This window comes from Apis mellifera, linkage group LG1 (genome assembly GCF_003254395.2).
Source record: "Apis mellifera strain DH4 linkage group LG1, Amel_HAv3.1, whole genome shotgun sequence".
NCBI classification, from domain to species: Eukaryota; Metazoa; Arthropoda; class Insecta; order Hymenoptera; family Apidae; genus Apis; species Apis mellifera.
This window is the reverse complement of record NC_037638.1, coordinates 9,929,801-9,949,058: the sequence shown is the minus strand read 5'-3', so window position 1 is coordinate 9,949,058 and position 19,258 is coordinate 9,929,801. Positions and strand designations below refer to the sequence as shown.

At 32.2% G+C, this 19,258-nt stretch overlaps 1 protein-coding gene across 10 annotated transcripts in view; it reads right to left on the bottom strand.

The window, feature by feature from the left end:
* LOC412813 (zwei Ig domain protein zig-8) overlaps positions 1–9,370 on the bottom strand; it is a 244,744-nt gene extending 235,374 nt beyond the window's left edge. For 7 of the 10 annotated variants that reach the window (XM_026441055.1, XM_026441059.1, XM_016917021.2 and 4 more), the window contains exon 1: positions 8,612–9,369. The gene's annotated coding sequence lies outside the window, so the exon portion shown is untranslated. Of the gene's footprint in view, positions 1–8,611 lie in introns of all 10 variants that reach the window. The other 3 variants (XM_016916998.2, XM_026441042.1, XM_016917010.2) reach the window with 1 other exon arrangement.
* Positions 9,371–19,258: the final 9,888 nt, after the last annotated feature.

Here is a 19,258-nt window from a genome sequence, read left to right as displayed (position 1 = left end):
AATTAACGTACGAACTTTATATTTATAATTCAACGTTTGAATGTTCGAAGGAATCGAATCGAGTTTCTAATAAATTTACTTACAAAAGCGAAGCGATATGCATAAGCTCTCGAACATTATACGCCAACAAATTTTAATCACGTTTACTCGCGAATAAATTTCATTCTGTCGATTCATCAACTTCCTCCCATTCATTCGCGAGATTCGCGGGTATTTTGTACCGAAACGATCGATTTGGCTCGTTTAGTTCGTCGATTTTCGTCGAGAATGTCAATTACCGCGAACCATCCTCCCTTCACGATATTTATTAGTAGTCTGTGGCGAGGCGCGGAAGTGATCCTTCCATCGTCACCGACGTTAATTGAATTCTATTGTATCGACCGAATTTACGAGCATTTTACAGCGTTGTACGAACGAATATCGATTCGATGCGTAACGCTTAATCGTCTTATCTTACTTTTGTTTCTGATGGAGAGAAGGAGTTGATTTGCATATGTGATTTATCGATTTCTCTCGTTGAATTTTAATAATTTCATTCAATTTTTTTCATATATACTTTTTCCAATAATATATGCATTTTCTTGTAACATTTTGATTATATTTATGCACTTTGGAATTTAGAAAATTGGTAATTTATATTTATGATGTTGAAAATAATAATTTTCAGAATTATATATATATATATATATATATATATATATATATATACATATGCTATATTTCGGTATTTCTGTAAGTAAAATTTTTAATTAATATAATATACTTCTCGTGTGAAATTAATATTAAACGTTGAATCGCTATAATTATTATATTGTTTATTGAAAATGTAATTTAATAATTAATGAATATTATGTTAATATAATATATATGTATATATATTATAATTTGACATTCTGGCAACAAATGCAACGAGAGCATGATAAATTATCTCGGTATAATGTTATGCAAATTATACATTGTTACCTTTCATGAGAGTTAGTTTTATATCGAACATTGATAGAAATTCCTGGCGAATTTTTAATGATTGGATCGTTTTCGAACATTGATTGCAGTGATTTTCAAACAAGGTATTTCGATGATTTTTTTTTTTTTTTTTTTTTTTTTAATAAAACAACAACGCGATATCAATCATATTTTTCATTACAATGCCGGTATACGTGCATTGGAATTATTTATATAAATTGCAACGTATCATAAATATTAACTTTATCGCGATAACAAATAATGGAAAATGTTTATTTCGTTTCGAAATGGTATTCCATTTTTGGAAATAAGTATAAAAAAATAAATAAATAGGATTAGCATTAATGATAAATGTAAAATGTATAAATTATATGTTATTTTTAAATATTTGTAGCTCTTGTGTTAAAACATTTGTTTGAAAAAGTATAACGAAATAGATCAATATTGCTTTTTAAGATGTTTGATGAAATTATAAATATTATATAAAAATAAAAAAGCGAGAAATTATATTTCCAGTCAAAATATTTTTAACCGTTTTTGTAAATTAAGTTTCAAGAATTGCCAATCTCTATTTATATATATTTGTTACAATATTGATATGATTCAAAAATTAGAATTTCAAGAAAAATTTTAGAGAGACTTTAAACGTTCTAAATAACTATAATATTGAGTCGAGTAAAATTGCATTTCATTAGCTTCTACGAGTCATTACTTCTATAAGGAATGTTCGACGATCATGCCACTTGATTAGTTCTATAATCGAATATTTTCTCGAAACATGTACTCGTATCCTTAATGAAATTTATGGCCCAACGACCACTAATCTAGCTTCAAATTAGGGAATTCACCCTGAGACTCTGTGCTTTCTAAAGCATATTGTAAGGAAGAGGTACAAACCAATAAGATAGAGCAGCAACAAGATAGTTTAAGCAAGATCTATCTATTACTCTGCAAACAATTAGCTCAATAATACGCGAGAGTACATATATATATATATATTTCTTATCATATAGAAGATTATTCAGTGTTTAATCTTCAACTATCCAGATAATCCTATCGTTATGAATTAACCATATTAGAGATGTGGAAAGCACAATACAGAAAATTTAACTAAAATGAATTGACTATAAGATATGAATATAGAACAAAACTATGATTAATTTTGGAACAATTCAAAATTGAATATCAATCTTGTTTCCATAGAAATAGATTCTCTTTCATTTAAGAGTTGCACTATATTATACCATATTATATTATATTATATTAATTGTTAATTGTAACAATTAACAGTAGAGGAAATCTGATCAGAACTAGATGTCTGAGTGTAAGAAGCTATGAAATTCAAAATTAATTAGTATTCTTGTTTCCATAGAGATGAATTCTCCTTTGTTACTAATTATAATTATTGATACAATTAAATATGCAACTAAGTATATTTCTATTACATTTGAATTTCTTTGGAATATATCTTTCTAAGAAATTTTTCTAACTTCAGTTTATTTTTTATTTTACTAATATTAAGATTGGAAAATTTTAATCTTAAAAATCCAAGCTTTATTATTCTATCTTCTAACACATATCTATCTTCTAGAATCCAAACAAAAAAAATCCATATACACATCAAAAATTTAAATTAGCAAATATTAAAAATGAACCAAAGAATTTATCAATTATAATAATTTAAAATTTTTATCCTTAAATAGATAGAACGTTCAATTCTATTCCATTCGATCATTTCTTCCACAACAATCTAATATTTCATCATTTCACAAAATTGTTGATTCCACATCTTCTAATATACGCAGAAGTTATAACAAATTGAAAAGGGAAATTAGATTTTGACGAAACCGTTTTAAACCTGTGTCATCTGGATGCATTCATGTTGCAAAAACGGGATGCACAGGGAACTTGTCATAAGTTGCAGACAATTTTCTCCCATCCTCGTGAAGCTACTTCTCTCATCGTGGCTGGAAATGGGGAGAAATAAAAGGGGGCCGAGACACGAGTAAAAATCCAGTGGGACCAAGGACTGAAATGAGAAAGACGGATGAAGGTGGTGCAGGATAATAAAAAAAAAAGTGGCAAAGAAAATTGAAAAGAAACGGGACAGGGAGAGGGTTGTTTGTAGTAAGAAAATTGGTTTCGGAGTAAAAAAGGATAATTCCAGCCTGTTGTTCTTCCAACCATGGATATTTTATCTCGTTTAAAATTTTGATGATAAACAAAGACGGACGAATAATCGTGGAGGATGATCTATCGATATGGAATCTATATATTGGAAGCTAGATTGCATTTCTTCTTAGAGATGAAGTAGGAAATAATGAAGTACTGTACGTGTATGATATGTAATAAAGCGAGATGATCGATGTGACGTAAAATTAGAAATAGATAATAAAGAAATCTTACTCAGTTTAAAGTTATGACAGGCAATACAACAAAAAAGTTGCGTATAATGTATCTGAACATTAATTGAAAAATATATGTATACTTTTATTCTCTTTCCAAGGATGGAAGTTTCAAAGAATTTATTTTATTTTATAACTTATTCGCTAAAATAATATAAAAATTCTTGTAATAAATGTTATTAAAATAATGGAATTGAAAATCAGCCAATAAAGAGACGTGAAGAAATTAATTAAAGGAAAATATCAGAATGAAGATATAAATTTGCTACTTCCTTCTTGAAAATTACTGTGTTCTATTGCATTATATATTGTAATTTATAAACGTATATGACATATCTAATAATATATCTCATCTAAAAAGATTTTGCAATTAATTCTATCTATTTCACAATCTAATACTAACTTAATTTAATCAAAACTTTAGGATAATAAAATATAAAAAGAATTAAAAAAGAAAAAATAAAAATAAAATATTTTAAAATCTTCAAAACATTTCTTTTCCTCTAAATACGAATCAAAATTTAATTTAATCTAATTTCGCTTAAAAAAATCCCCATCTATGTACCTTCCACAATTTCAAGATTACAACTCAATCTACTTACAGAAGATCCCTTGATTTAAGAGTATAAACTAATTTCCACCGACATTCGCCTAAATAATAAATGATTTGAAAGCATGGCTAACAGGAAGATCTTCGAGCAGCAACAATGCGGATCGACAAAGTCCGAGCAAGTTGATCACCCGCCACGCTTTTACTGCAATTTTCGACGTTGACTGATTCCCACCCACGGTGACATACGCGCGTGTGCCCGCGGACGAGGAGGGAACACCGGCAGAGTGATTAATCATCCGATCCTTTGACAAAGGGCGGAAAGCCGGCCGGATTTTCCCAACGAAAGGTGTTTCCTCTCGGCCAGATGTTGGCGAAAAACGCGGCCACTTCGAGTGGAATCAAAGAAAGCAAAAACGACCGATTCTTGATACGTTTATAATCTAGCTCGTTTACGCTCCTTTCTCGTCCACGCTCTACTATAACTTCCACCGAATTATCCTAGCCTGCCCAATTCCTTTGACAACGATGATGGAAGTTTGGAATTTTTGAATTGTCATTATTCTTGAATTGTCTTTCTATGTTAGATTGAACAAGTGTTAATTAAATTCTTAATTAATCTTTTGACGATTGGAATATTGTCTTCTTATGTTGATTTTGGAAAATAGATTCGTTGATACGAATATTAATCAAGAAAAGAACAATTTATTTTGTCTAATTCTTTAGATTTATAATGGTAATTGGATTGTAGATTTTTGTTGATTCATGTTATGTAAGATACGTATCTTGAAATTAAAAATTGTACAAGCGAGCACAATTTTTCAAAGAGTTCAATCCAAGAGTCTAACTTCTAAACTTTAGCCAAACTCCTTTTCTCATTCTAATTGGAAAAATTACGATCTTTAGAAATATACACTTTCCATATTCCATTATTTCGTCAAAACAGTCTAACAATTTTACCAAGAATTAAAGTTCGACGAAATAAATCGACGGATGTGTCACAAAGTTGCCAGTTCGAACTAGACCAATCAACACTCGCAGACGTACAAACAGTCCAAAATTTAACCATGTTCGCGGCCATGGTTGTCGTAACGATTCTCTCGCGAAGTTGGCCGGGAAACTTGAGTTTGAGCCCGACTTTCCAAAGTTCGTCGTACGTCCGCCGAAATCGTCGCGAGAGTTCGTCGTCCTCCGCCGCATCCTCTTGACGTTTCCGCTCGGACGGTTAAAGCTTTCTTCCCGTTTCCTCTCATATCCGTTATTCGAGCATCGTGTTTCCGCGATGTCACGATAGAACGTGAGTGAGCTCGCAGAGGGGGTGGGGGAGGAGAGGGAAGAGCGGACTATGCGCTCCTCGTCTTTTCATATAAACCTATCGACACCGAATTTCGTGTCCCGTGGATGCTTCGCTACAAATACTTGGATTGAACTTGAGGTTTCACAATGATCGATTCGGATCAGCGATGCTTCGGAGATGGAGATCGGGACGATTGTCGTCGAGTTGTCTCTTGGAAATTTCGAGTGTTAAATTTGGAGTGATCGATTGCGGGATTAACGAAGGAACAATTGGGGGAAGACAGTTTAAGAGATTTCGAAAGGGAGGGCGGTTTTGGTGATTGGGGGATTTCCAAGTGATTGCGAAGTAATTCGAGATTCAGCTCGATTTGTACAATAAACAGTTGATAAGATTATCTTTATCACATTTCCCTTCAGAATCTGCAAGCACTTATCATAATGGACCGTAACCTGTTTACGAATTGCGTTTGCAGGAAATTCGTGTCCGGTTTGTCGATACTGTTTTAAGACCGCGAGACATTAATCAGTGATAATATTCTTGAATATTTTATGTCATTTAACGAGTGGCGATTCGAAACGTTTCGTTCGTATATGCAGTTCACTAGTGCAGTTGTGAATTGATCATTGAGAATAATTCTCTTGCTCGGAAAAATCAGCTTTGAATTTCTTCAAATTTGAAAGCATTTGTTATAATAATAATAAAAACAAATTTTCAATTAAGAAATAAAGAATTATTTCCATGTGTGATAATGAAATAATCAATTTTTCAATTCGTTTGTCTAATACTAATACAATAATAAAATAAAAGCTAAAAAGAGGTTACTTATTAATTGATTTATACAATTTTTATTCATTAATTGAAAAATTTGTGAAATGAATGATTCCGTAAAAGCATTTTTAAAAAAAAAAATTAATTTCTAATAATTGGACACTTCACTGAAAAAGAAATGAATTTGCATCGACTTTCAATGCAAATGAGAAGTTTGCTCGAACAAGCCTCGCGCTTGTTACATACCGACACGCTATTTGCATACGTGTTGTATATCGAATATCGTTTAAATTAAACAAAATACGGCTTGTTTCGAAAATAAACAATGCTTTGCGCGATATTTAATAATTCAACAATAATTTCAACATAATTATCAACGTGAATATTTATTTATTAAAAAAATTCTCACGTAATAAGAATTATAAAAATTATTCTCTCCTCTTTTTTCTTTTTGTTAATTGTCAAAACTTTAAAATATTAAATCAAAAATGAAATATGAACGATATTCGTTATATTTTATCAATCAAAGTTTTGATAATTGAAGATTGTTAAAAATAGATTTATGATTAGTTAAAAAAATATCTTTTGGAAAATGTTATTTTGCTTCATCTGGTCTTTGCCGATCAACTATTAAAGCTACTACTTCCTGTTTCCGTTAAACACGCCTACGGCTAAACCACGATTGGGAAATTGTTTAACTTACCAATTAATCGATCACGAGTTACTTGTGACAAGAATATTTCTGTTATGTGTATCTCGTAATATCAAGTTTGATAATATTAAATTCGAATTTAATATTAATTCGAATTCGATATGAAGTTCAGTACCGTTTGTGTTTCGTTGTTAAAATTATTGTTGGAAATATAAAATATCTTTGAAACAATCGTAATTAATAACCGAATAATATATGAAAGCAAGGTGATTTCTCATAAAAAGAATAAAACAAAAAGAAGAAAGAAAGAAAAAGTAGGAAAAAGTAAAAAAGCTTATTTTTCGAAAAAATTAAATTTAGAAATTCACCAATATACACATGTAATTACGGATAACATATGGATCAATGAGCGACGTATAATAGCTATTGTGTTTATAAACAATGCTTTGCGACTTCTTCTGATATGTTATTTATACGGGCCATGTTTTCATTGATTTATCACAGTATAACATGTACGAATTGGAAATGCATTGATACGATCTGAGCTTTAGAAGTTTGTCCATTTATCTGCTATTATTTGTTATTACAAAGAGTATAAATATAGAGTAAAGAAAAGAAACTTAAAATCAATATGAATTCCAATTAATGCGAAATAATAGTAAATTTTGAAATTTCGAAAATAAGAGCACGTTCATCAAAAATACATCTACAATAAGAATGGATAATATCGAAATAAATTATTCTTATTTACTATTTACTTCTATTATACTATTATATGTTTGCAATGGATATTCGAATTCTTTAAAAATTAAATTTCAAAGAAGATTTAATCCTTTGCTTCTTGCTTATTGTTTTTGGTGAAGAATCATTCTTTAACTATCGCGCAAATTTCTCAAAAATAAATAAATAACACTACGAGCATATTATATCCATATGTAAAAATGAAATAAGCGAATGAAAGATATATCAATAATTCAACAACGATTTCCTACAAAGGAAAAAAAAAATCTTTTCCCTTCCTTACGCGATATTTCTTTAATTCATGAAGTTTCTCGCATTCGTTTTTCCATTCATCGGTTCTTGGATAACAAATAATCAGCGAAAAGAAAAAAGAAAAAGCGCATTCGATATCCCGTTTTCAAGACAAATATCGATAATTTCTCTATCAGAGCACGGGGATCGTGCATTCGATAACGTTGCCGAGCTATTAAAGCCTTCTTAGGATTTCTCTTCGAGGATTGGTATTCCCTTTCGAATTGGAACAAATAACAGTTTCATGGAAACGCGGATCGGGGAACGACGAGGCCTTTGCGATAATTGGAAATGTAAATAAGCTGGAAAACGTTCGCTGGCGAGCTACGTCTTAATTTGAATTTTAAAGTTACCTTTAGAGAAACGGTCTCGAGCGTTGCGTTATTGAGAAAAGTCGTAAGCGATACGCCTCTTCTTGGAGGCTGCTTTCCAAATTATGTTTACCATACCCTCGCATAACTGTGTTTCCACGATTTCTCAAATGAGCCACGATTCTTTCATGTTCTAATAGATGTGACAATGTTGTAAGACAAAATATTGTATTCATAAAACAATGATTTCAAAATAAAAGTTAAAAGTGACATTTGAAATAAATTTTATATTAATCTCAGCATATTCCTCTTTTAAAAATATTTCATATGGAATATGCTATATTATTTATGTTTACATATAAAAATAAGTTAGAATATATTATTTTTATATGCAACAAATAATAACAAAGAAGCTATTAACTTTTTTAAGATAGAATGAATCGGTGAAAGTTTTTATAATAAAGAATTTTTTATACGATGTGATTACTAATAGAATCGAAGAAAAGTACAATGTATATTTAAAACGAAAATATCCCCTATGAATTTCCACACGAAAAAATATCAAAATCTATACAAATAGAGATTATAATATGGCAAAACATTGCGTTCAATCGGCAAAAGAAATGTGTTTACCTTTGATAAGTAGTCTCAAGATACAAAAACAATCGATCTAATGCCTCGTTTCACTTGGTTCATCGCAAAGCTGTTTTCTATCCCCGTGAATGCCACGATATTCTCGATTCTCGATCTCGAGGTACGTGATCGGAAGCGTCTGTGTTAAAGAAGAAACTGAAGGGAAGTCCTTCAGCAAAGTCCATTATCCATCGTGTAAACCGCTCGAGCCTCTTCTACTCGGTAACCAACGGAATCGAGTCTCTCTTTTTTAACTTTATCTACACAACCCCGTTCAATCAACACAAGCCACACAATCTTCTTTACCTACTAGTCCCTTCATCCAGTCGTTTAATAATAATAAAAATCAACAAGGACACATCTCACAAAAATACTCGACTCACAAAAATCTTCCTGTCAATTTACCACACTTTTACATCACTGCCACACTCGAGTATTATCGTATGTCACTCTCGATCCAACCACGCTCTCGTATCTCGTGAAACTCGTGAGGTGGCTGGGACACGACTCGATCACATGGGAACGTGGTTCGATAATTTATTCCCTTTGTACGTATCTCGACGTATCTGTAGGAAGCGAAAAAAAAAAAGAGGGGGAAAGGACGTAAGAACGAACGAAGCACGCGCGACAAAACTAAAAAAAAAATCTTTACGAGAACGCGGAAACGTGGTCGGAAAAAAGTATTTTTCGAGCCGCGAAGACACCGTGATCTCGCTCGTGAGGCGCAGCGCACTTCGTAAGGGGCGCGGCGTAACTGAGCTCTACGAATCAACCCCCGTCCTTTCTCTCTCGCTCCGTATCCCATCTCCCTCTATCATTCTCCTTCTCCGTCCCTCGACCACGCAGACTCCCTCCCTCCCATCTCGCAGATCCTCTCTCTCCTCCTTCCACCCTCTCTCTCTGTCCCTCTCTCTCGGTCTCCTCTTTCATTCCTCTTTTCCTCCAACCCCGTTTCTGGCTGTCTCCTCTTTCTTGCCCTTCTTTCTCCACCCCCCTGCGTCTCTTGTTCGCCTCTTTCTTTTACCCGCTAAACGCGCCTCAATCCTCACCCCCTGTTGGTCCCAGTGCAGAAGCAACCCATTGCGCGAGCATATTTCTCCCTGACCCCCCCAATCCCTTCTCACCTGATCCCTCAACCAATACCCCCTCCCTCTTCCAAAGGGTTTTCTTGTCCTTCTTTCCCACCGTGTCATTTGCATCCTCTCCTCGACACGTTTATATATACGAATATATAAGTGTACGTATTCAACGATACCTTCTTCCCCTCTTCCCTATGCCGTTTATCCTACGTACGCGCCCTTTGTTTTTCGCGCCACTTCTTTCGTTTGCTATTTTGCTTCTATCGAGGCTACTCTTCTTCTCCCCCCCCCACGAGAGCATTCGTGAGTTTCGAGTGCATGGCTCTCGAGATGCGATGCTTTTTATCGCGATTCATTGCCTTCGTTCCCTCCCGATTTTTTCCCCCGAGTTCCGAGGTGCAGAAATCTGGTGCCACTTCGAATAGAAGGAACGGATAAGTAAAAGCTATTGTTTCAACGAGCTCTATCTTCGGATCGCTAGCTAACGCTCGCCACGATCCTTCCATCGTAATTATTGTTTTAAGGTAATTAGTATTGTCTGTCTTTTCGCGCGTTGTTCAATTCCATTGCTCCTGGGTCGAATAAATATTTGTTACTGTCTGTTATTTTCCACCGATGTCGTCGATCCTTTGTCTCGATCCTTGTCGCCGAATCCAATTTTATTCCACGTTAGATAAAATTTCATAGCAAAGGTGTTTAGACAGAGTTTGTTTCAAAGAATAAAAAATACTTGGAATACGTTTGCATTTTGTGAGACTCGAGCTTAACTGATTTAGGATTCGAGAAATATTTCGTTATTATTTGACACTTGTATTTTTTGTTGATGAATATTTGTGAATGTAAAGCAATAATAATTAAACTTTTGCAATGTAACAATGTAACTTGATAAATTAATCAAGCCTTAAACTAATTTCTTCGAACAGCTTGTCTGCACTTCTCAACTGATTCGAATAAAAAAACTAATATATCAAGTGTCATCGGATATCTTCAAAGCATTTTTCGCAGAGATTATCAATTCGAGCATTCTCGAAACTTTGAGAGACGTTAACTCATCAAAGTTGGTAATTGCCCTATATCTTTGTAGGAAATTTCATCAGATCAGAGTTGAAGTCCGCTTCAAACTACTTTCACTTTTATTCTTTTATTTTTCATTATACATATTATTTCTCACTGATATTTCTTACATTAAATTTTATTATATCTGTACTTTATTTTCATTATTAATTATCGTCTACAAATAAATAAATCTACGTACAGATACTTTTCAAACTCTCTCCCTTTCATTATTATTACTTTTTTTTTTACTCTCAGCAATCTCGGTTCAACTTTATCAAATATTTCCTCGATGTTTTAAGTTTTTAAAGAATCTACAAAAATTTCTTCTTAATACCTGTAGAATATCTAACAAGTTACATTATTTCTTTAAAACACGTTAACTCTGAGAGGATAACAAAGCGTGTTAAAATATCAAGATACAAGATAGAATATAAATTCAACTATCCTCTTCACTATTTTAATATATCAATACTAATTTGATGAATCACCATAAATCAAATCAAATATATTTAAACGATCGATATTTCGCATCTCGTGAAATGTTGTTCTTACTATCTCCCCCGTGATAATAAAAAAAAAAAAAGAAAAATGTACAATCTAAAATTTCCATTAAAACAATAGATTCGAAACGTAACACACACGCGCACAAACGATACACAAAGTTAAAAGGGAATATCAAAAAGTTCAGCGATAGCGTGTGTTTTGTTTCCGGTACGGAACAACGAGCATCAACGTTCTAGAACGGTGCTTACCACCGATTTCAATAAAAGCTAACAGTTCGTGGCATTTTGTTTGATTCGGGGGGCGGCACGATCAAAGGGACGATCCGGTTAAGCGTCCGATGATTGATCGACCGGTAATGCCGGACGGGATTGAAAAAAAACTTAATCTGTCGAGCCGTCTGCCGAGTCCGGGAATTAATATCACGAGAACCAGATTAGCCTCGGCCGTGGAACGCTCGGTTGCACTTCGATTTACCATCCAATGATCGAGTGCCGCTTAAATCACTGCCGATTACGGCTGCGCCTCGATGCTGCTACTCCTGTGTTACGACTAAAGTGCGCGGCGTAACGCGTTACACAACGATTACAGCCCCGACAGGTTGTAATGGCGAGGCTTGATTAAGGGTTCAATCACGTCCTATTTTCATTACACTCGATTCTACGTTCGAATATTATTCGATCATCTTTAGAGTTATCGACGTTCGTGTTCTGCCGCGGTAACGATTAGATTTTCATTGCGGTTTCGTTGCGCACAATTTGCGATACGCGAAGGGAACGAGGATGTATCGTGAATTTCGAAATGATTCTTTTTTTTTCTTTTACGGATGAATTTTGTCGACCTATAAATGCGTAATTGCATTCATTATCAGACCGAAGGGATTAAAGAATATGCCGGATAATATAGGAATGAAATATTCAAGAATAAAAATGTGAAAAAATACGTGAAATCTGATATTTCCTATCCATTAATGTTACGCATTATTTGAAAAATATATCATCAGGAAATTAATATTTTCCCATAATCCTTAATATCAATAAACCGATAACAAGTATCACGAACAATTAATAAAAAAGCAACTACTTTTTGATTCAATTTCAATCATTAACCCCTCGATTCGTATCCCCTAATTCACAATTTAATTTCGAAATTTTTATTTAATTTGAATTCTTTACAATTCTGAAATTAACTTCATAAATCTTAAGAAAAATAAATAAACGCGTGAAATGTTTCATTATTCTCTTTGAAAAGATATATATATATATATTCTACACGCACGTAATAGTTGTTGATAAATTTCCAACATCTTGGAGTGTAGTTGCACGAGCAATTGTTGACACAAACAAATATTTATCGATCAATAAGAGATACGCCTCCGAGATAAAATCCACGTAACCACGAGAACGCAAAATTTCTTCGATGCTTGTTTTGCGCTCGAACGTCAGAGAGCACAATCTGGTGTCTAAAGTTTGGGGCGAGAGGCAAATACCCCGGTTCCACAGCAGGCGGAAGGTACAGAGAGGTTGGTAAAATTTCAAATTTCGTCACGCCGCAATAGCTACGCCTATATAAATATTTTATGCGGTCGAACGACAAGGGAGATCGGTACGCGCGCACCATCGAGGGTTCGCCTCATAAATTTCATATTTCTGTGTCATCCCTTTTCATCGAACAGGGCTGAGGGAGTGCACATCGATGCTTGTGTACAACGTACGACGGGGTAGTGAATATACTTCCCCAAAAAATGATATACATCTTGCGTGGAATTCGATCGGCGTTTGTTTTATTGTTGGCTTGATGATTTGAAATACCATGACCGGTTTTTTCACCCGCTTTTTCTTCGTTTTTTTTTTTTTTTTTTTATTATGAAGATATGATACGAAGTATATGGAAAGTTATTCAATTTTTTCCTGTAGCAGGGAATATTTATGATGACATCGTAATCCGTGGTCGATTATTGTGTAATTCTTGTGGATGACGATGAAATTTATTGAGAATTTTTGATATAGAGACGATAGATAAGAGTGATCTGAGTGAAATTAATAACACGATCAAATTTGATATGAATTTATAAATCTGAATTCCGACTGACTTCCGATACTTCAATTTCCGAGTTTAATACGAAAAGTTTTGAAAATTTACTTCTGAAATCTTTACTTTGGTATGTATTCTATGAATCGAATCTTTTATAATAAATCAAGTCATGAGAATTCAAAAATCATTACTACTTTACTACTTTAAATTTTACTTCAAAATTCATTACTACTTTAAATTTTACGTAATATTTTTTTATGTATAGGAAAAAGTTTAAATTTAACAAATATATTGCAATTCATATATTGTATTCAGCATACCAAAAATATCTGTTGCAATTATTCATATTGTTATTATTCATATTTAAAAATCTCGTTCTATTTGCAAAATTTTAGATATTTTTTTTGAATTTTTTCAAGGATGTTGACAACTCTGTTCCGGAGTCATCGATTTAACGGTAGGAAATATTTAAGCTTTTGGAATATGACGTGACATAAGAGTCCTTGTAATGTCGACAAGCTGTCAATAGACAGATATTTCTTGCCGTGTTGCAAGTGGCATGTTCCTACATGTCAAACTGTCGCCATTAGAGGACTGCGGCCACATATGCATCTCGTGACATAAACTAACCGATGCATTCACGTAAACATTCTTTAAAATCATATTATATTGTCTAAATCTTACGAATATAAAATATCACCGTATCACCTAATTATAAAATATATTATCCCAAAATTACTAATCTCATCTTCATGTGATGCCAATTAAAAGTTTTGACTAAATCAAAAGAGTAAATATTTCGCATAATATAAATATTATAATATATCCAATGAATATAATATGAATAGAGCTTTATTGGATATTAAATTCTGGATGTTTATTCATACTATTTATCTTTCTATTATTTACAAAAATAAAATTGCTCTCAAATGCATCTTACATTAGTGTATATTTTAACATCCATAATTCAGATAGAATCAAATACTTAGCTTACATCTGTAATTCCTACGAATTTGAAGAGAGAAGAAATGAATGTGAATTAAATAAAATATCGATCTCAAATTTTATTCAGCAGACTTGAAGTCTTAAGGATTCTGTTTCTAAAAATTGAAAGATAAATGCTAAAATGGACATTATTGTACTTGGAAATAATGACATCGTTTGAAAAATGTTATTATATTTGTTATAAGTTAATAACATAGAGCAAAGAATTCGATGCATTCGAATCAATTAATAGAGATGATAAATGATGAAAAGTTTCGTGTTTTAAAGCTTCGCTTTATTTTTCTCGTCTCAGGTGTAGAAGAAGTAAATCATTCTCTTTGTAGAGAGTAGGGCAGGAAGACTACTCCTTTACAGTACGGTTTCAAAGGTAAGTAGGGAAAGTCAAGGAAGAAAGAACGAGCGAGTAAATGATCTACTTTCTGACGATACCTCAGAAACACACTTCTTTAACCATAATAAGAAGATACACAATGGCCAAGGAATTTCTTGTCTAACCAGGGATATTTATAAATCGAAGAAAGGGCTTCGTCAAATGGAAGTTTATCTTTTCATATGTTTCATGACTTCCCTCTTTGGAAGTTTATATATATAATAATAACAATCGTAATGTTCCTTTCTTTTTTCTTCACAAATATCGTTCCACTTTTTCAACAATAACATTCTATCGCGTAATATTGAATTAAGATAAATAATTGGAAATTCGATATTAAAATGATCGGAAGAAATATCATTTTTTAATCGTGACAAGATATATTTTATTTTTAACCCAATATACTTCTCCTAAAAATTTCCAAATACATATTTCAAATATATTTTATTTTTAACCCAATATACTTCTCCTAAAAATTTCCAAATACATATTCCAAATATATTTTATTTTTAATCCAATATACTTCTCCTAAAAATTTCCAAATATTATATAGCCAAAGTAGAATAACCTATTACTACATAAATCCAATTTAATATCAATCATTAAAATTTCCTCCATTAAATCTTGCACGTCGAGATAGCAGAATTATCATTCAACTTCGAACAAGACAGCGAGTCGTACGAATCATAGAAACCGAAGTAGATGCGGTCGAGGGAGGCTGGTCGGTTCGCCTCAAATTTCCGACACTGCACCTACCTTAATGTCGTTCCTGTGCGGATATTGGAGGTAACGGGTATATAGGTTGGTACCACGACACGACCGATGCACCCGATATAACAGTATCTGTCGCTTGTCCGTGAATCTGCCACACGGATACGCGCGTATGCGTGAGGGTGTAGAAATGTAAATGGCCGAGAATGAGAGCAAGAGGTGGAAGAAGAAATAAGGTGGCGGGAATGATATTACTGAACTAGGAAAAATTGGGTTTTCCCACGCAGATTAAAATGTAACCTTCATACGACGAGATGGAAATAGAAATGAAATTGCTACTTCGTTTTACAACGATATTTGTAAAACTCATTGTTGAATGATGCGTATTGCGCTCGCTCTATTCATTAAGGGATTTCCAAGCGTGTGGGAATGAGGTTAGGCGTAAGTGAAAGTGGCGGGGAATTTACGCGTCGATACTATTATAGGCGGTTTAATTGGAATTATACATCAAACTGATTTATACCGAATTATGAATTCGTACTTGCATTTCGATCGTATAAATAAATAGATAGATTTGACGGACGTGTTTTTTCTGATGATTTTACTGTACGCGTTTAATTTACATTTTAAATACGATATAATTTAATATAGGGGAACGTATGAATTTTGATGAAAATTTATAGGATTTATTTTTTTTTTTTGAAATAATCAAAAAAGTTTGTTGTTCCGTCATATTTTTTTATTTTAAGGGGAAGCGTTCTCTTGGCATAGGCGCGTTTAAATCATAAACGATGGAAAGTATATAAAAAATTTCTTAATTAAAAGTTTTTAACGATCTATAAATCTTTGGGAACAATTTTTTCGAAATATTATTTTTTCCATGAAAATTAAATTGACATTTCTGTGAAGAATTTTTCTTTATAAATTTTTTCTACATTTTCCGTATACTAAAAAAAATTATTGAATTTTTCACCGAATATTTTAAATATCTTTTACATTTCCAATTTTATCAAATTATTGATGTATGAAAATATTTAAATTTTTATCTCATATATGGATAATATTACAAGAAATTGAAATAAATTGCGGAGAGGCATTCCTTTTTACGTTCATTTTTGATTAAAAAATATTACATTTGGAGAATGATATTAAAATATATTACACGTTGCCTAAATGTTATCTGAAATCAATAAATGAATTGTATGGAATAAATATATATGTGAAATTTATATTTTCGCGTTCAAATATAATATAATATATAATATAAGGCAAAATAATTGTTACACGGATGTATATCATATGATCCTATAATCTTTAAAGCATTATCACAACGGTCATGTGAAAAATATTATGATGAAAAAAATATTTAAATGCAAATTAATTTCTTCACTTTGATTATATATATATCTCTAAATTATTCTCCAATTAATTTCTACTTATATCCCGATTCTTGATTACACTACATGTAATTAATGTGATTATCACGTGTAATTATGGTATTTCTTAGGAGAAGATTTCTTAGGAGGAGATATCTTTTTTAACTTCTAAAGAACGAGGAACAAATGTATCTCGGGAATCGATACATCCCAATAGATTGGTTGATAATTAATTAATTACACGAAAGGCTAGTACCGGCGGAATGGATTTAGAGGAATCATTACTCATTCCCGATGGATGAACCATGGAGGCTTAACGACATCGCAGTGACAATTTTCTTCTTCCCCCGCCAATACCATCGAGGAACGATACTCTTAAGGGTCGTTGTTCACCGACGTTTAACAAATGCTTCCCCCTTTTTTCCCTTACTTTCCTGCGAGCACGTCCAACAGCCGTTTCCTCAAAGTTTCGTCGTTAAGCAGAGATTTACAAGTCGCGGTTAAAATCAATTAAGCAAGTGTCTACGATTTAATTCCTCGCCTTTGTTCGTCACAAATTTGTTTTAAACTGAAATCTTCCGCGTAACACTTTTATCGAGTTGCACGTAATCTATTGTACAGTAAGTAGAGAATTTATTATGAAATTTACGAACACTATTGGTAAAAGATTTCGTTCCGATTTTAGAGTTTAATCGAGTTTAATGGAAGAAATTAAAGAAATAACGTGATTCGTAAATGAATTAGAATTGGAGAAAAACAAAATTTTATTTTACCATTAATCGAATAATTTAAGAAGATTTCGGAACCAAAAATAATTCGATGATATTGATACATTTGTTTATTTCGATAAATTTAATTATTTTTCAAAAAACTATTGTACTATTCAGTAAAATGGATCGATTGATTTTATGTTATCTCGTATAATTTATGAATTTTAATATTTTTTCTTTCTATGTATTATATAAAATCGTGATTGTCACTTTAAAAAAATTCTCTTTTTTCAGTTTTTCTCGTAAAATTGGCGAATTCTACGATCAAAAATTTTCTGGATTCTTCTCCTAAGTATATCTTCTCTCTAAGGACACCATATCGCGACGTCTGATTAATGACCGTGCTTTTCTACTTTTTGCCATTTCACCGAACAATTTTCCTTCTGATGGGTTATAAAAATCATGTTCACACTACTCAGTTTTCTCCGAATAAATCATTTGTCGTTATTAAGTGGAATAAAAACGTTCATTTATCTCAATTTTAGATAATCAAATAGAGCCTATCATATAATATTTTTAATTGTTATAATAAAATGAATGACGAATTTTAATAGCGAAATTCCAATTATTATAATTCCTATTATAGCTTCTATCCTTTCTAACATTAATATATGTAACAATATTGCCAAGTGAAAACTAATTTTAATTAAATTTTTACAATATCATTCCTAATATTGAAATAGAATTTATTATTCAAGAGAATTTATTCTAATTGAATCTTTATTAAGTGGAAACATACTAACACACTAAACTTATTAAAATAATATCGTTAACAAACCAAATCTCAATGTCAATTTTGATCTTGCAAAATTATAGATGCATATTTAAATTTCTACTCATAGAAATGTACCACAGAAAATTTTATAAAATATACTTTCAACTAATTTCAAATGATGCTGGCCATAATTTTTTCATGTATTCTTATTTTCCCTATATACTTTATACATTTACCTAACAGTTACTCTTAATAATAAAACTCGTTTTTTGTTTTTCGACTATATTCTACAAAACAGACACAATATCAAGAGATTCATTTGCCATTTCCATTCCATTTATTACTTTCCATACTCTACTTCCACGAAAAAAAAAAACAATCGAATTTCAATAATTTCCAACAGACGAAATTTATAAATTTTTCATCATTTGAAATCTTACAATTGGAAAATTAATTATCCTCGCAAAGTCTTCGATTGTTAACTTCTCTTGTTCAAAAACTTTGATGAAACGAAACTTCACCAACTCAAAAATTTCAGTTCCTCCCATGAGATTCGAATATACCGAGGCTCGACCGTGTTAATATAATTAACTATTTAAAATTTAATAGGTAGAACTGGTATATAAAACCACCGCTTTTATTTGTCCCACTTTTTCAAACGGTCGAGAGGACTAATAACTAAAGGTTTAATAACTTTTATACATAAAATATAGAAATTAAGGATCGTAAAATTTTTAACGAGGAAAGTTAAAAAGCTATACGATAGAGAAGATAGTATGGACCGTTACAATTTTGAGTTACGTACAATAATGACATTAATAAAAATTTTTGCGAGCTACATGATGTAACGTTACAACATTCGAAACAACAGTCGTTCGTTTTCGTTAAAGTCTTGCTGCACAGTAAACGTCTGTAGTTAACGTTGCAGTGAAAAGTTTGTGTAAGCTCCTCTGTCCCACAGAGATTTACAACGGTTTATTTTACGGTTTACAGGAAACTAAAAACTGTAAGCTAGTTAGAAGAACTTTAG